The following is a 2,352-nucleotide window of genomic DNA, read 5'->3' on the forward strand; positions in this document are numbered from 1 at the left end:
TCCTAGTATTTTTACCCTTACTCTGTCTCATCCATGTGAGAGGAACATGGTCATTATGAAAGAGGAAGGGTGGGCATGCTAGGTAATAACTTAACTTGTCAAAGGCCCATTTAGTTGCCAAACATTCTATTTCCACTGCAGGTGTTTCATCTACCTATGGAACAGCTTCCAACTTAAGAACAGGATAGGCATGTCTTCTTTGTTATCATTCAATTGGGATAAAAGGGCACCCGGTCTTATGTCTAAAGCGTCTGTTTGCAGCATGAATATTTTCTTAAAATTACGTGATTGGGGAACTGGTCTAGAAGAAATTATATTTTTTAAGCTAGTAAAGACTTTCTCTGCAGAGGAAGCAAAATGCATGTTACCCCTGGCTTTCTATAACATGTTGGTTAGAAGAACAGACAAGTGTGAATAATTAATAATGAACCTTTGGTAGTAATCCAAAAGGACCAGGTAAGCCCTCATCTCTTGTTAACTGTTTGGCAACAGAATTTCTGTTATTGCTTTCACTTTTTTTTCCTGCGGCGCAATTAAACCATTTCCTTGCTTGTATGCAAGCTCTGATTTTTGTGCACTGGTGCGGAGGTCTGCCTTTTGGAGGGGGTTAAGGATTTCAATTAGATGTTTCAAATGGTCCTGCCAACATTTACTGAAAATGACAATGTCATCCAGACAGGCAGAAGCATACTCCATATGTGGTTCCAGAACTTCTGAAAGGTGGCTGGAGCACTGTGTAGACCAAAAGGCAACATAGGGGGTGGCAAAAACCATTTTCTCCTTATCCTCGTCTCAAGGGAATCTGCCAGTGTCCTTTCTTAAGGTCTATTGTGGATATATATTGTGCCTCACCCAGTTTTTCGATTTCTTTTTGGCGACTCTTAGTAAAGAGTAATTATCGAATTTTGAGACCTTATTGACTGCTAATGTCAATACAGAAGCGGATACTTCTGACAGGCTTGCGGACTAGGACTATGGGCAAGTATCATTCACTGGACTCTAAAACTCTCATGTTTAACATTTGTGTGACCTCAGTTTGAATAGTTTCTCTATCAGCTTTGGGTATCCAATTGCTTTTTTTTTTCTTCAATGAATACCCCCGGTTCAGATATAACAGGATGGGAGTTAGATGAGTTCCTCCCGGTAAATCTGAATCTGAAAAGATTTTAGAACAAGGTAATAAAGGTTGATTCAAGATATTTTCTGATCTTCACTCAGGGTGTCTCCGATAGAAACAGCTGCTATCACACTTTCTTCAGATAAAAGGGTTGTTACTAGATGTACCTCATGGGAAAGAGGATTTAACTATTTCTTAAGAAGACTATTGTGATAGTTCTGTATTCTGGTTCTTGACACCTGAAGTTTATAGGTAAACATTCCTATTCACTCAACCATTTAGACTGGCCATTGACATTGGAATCTGCATTTGTTATCAGTAGTGGGTAATAGTACCAAAACCCAACCAACTAGTTTTAGCTCTCTTCACATAGTATCCTTATTATAATTTTTTTTAATGATTTTAATGTGTTTTATCTAATAAGGTTTGGGCCAGCTATCTTAATTTTCCTAAATTGATTTTAAGTTATGATGCATAATGTAGCAAGCCCTGTCATTTTAAGAGGTTTCCTCCCAAGCTCCTTGTGTCATTTTAAGTATGTATTTGTACCCTTTACTAGAAGGATTTAATGTAATAGCCCACCAGGTCTAATGCTATCCTTTTGAATGACGTTCCTATTATTGGAATTTTCTGAAGAGGGGCTTCTGGTGGACGATGTGGGTTTTTATTCTGACATACTTGACAGTAGGGGCCTGATTATGATGTCGGGAGAGTTGCCACAGACAGGCCGCCGGCTGTGGTCTGACTGCTGCATAATGATGTGGTCGGCCGGAGCACAGCAGGCGGGGGACCGACCAACACCTCCAACAGGCTCAAGGAGACCGTCAGAGCATCATTCGATTGAAATGTAATCCCTACAAAGGAGGTGAAGCCTGCAGAGGCACAGATGTAGGGATTATGATGGCCCTTTCTCCCTGCCTTTACATGGCGGTCCAATCGCCAATTTAAAGCAGACAGGACGGGACTTCGAGGGCCCCTAGTAGGGCCCTCATCCCCTGTGGGCCTTCGCTATGGACCCATGGGGGAACATGTAGTGCCCCCCAAACCTCCTTGCAACATGTGTCAGGCATCACGAGGTGCCATGCACACGGTGCATGGATGTTTGAAAACATGCCTTTTTCATTTGTGGCTTGTACTGTAGCTCTTTTCCGGGCCGCAGCCAGTGGCGGGCGACACTGAAAAATACCGGCAGGGTGGCTGGAGAGGGACACAGTCGGGGGTTAAAGGGGGGCCAG

This window comes from Lissotriton vulgaris, chromosome 9 (genome assembly GCF_964263255.1).
Source record: "Lissotriton vulgaris chromosome 9, aLisVul1.2, whole genome shotgun sequence".
NCBI lineage: Eukaryota > Metazoa > Chordata > Amphibia > Caudata > Salamandridae > Lissotriton > Lissotriton vulgaris.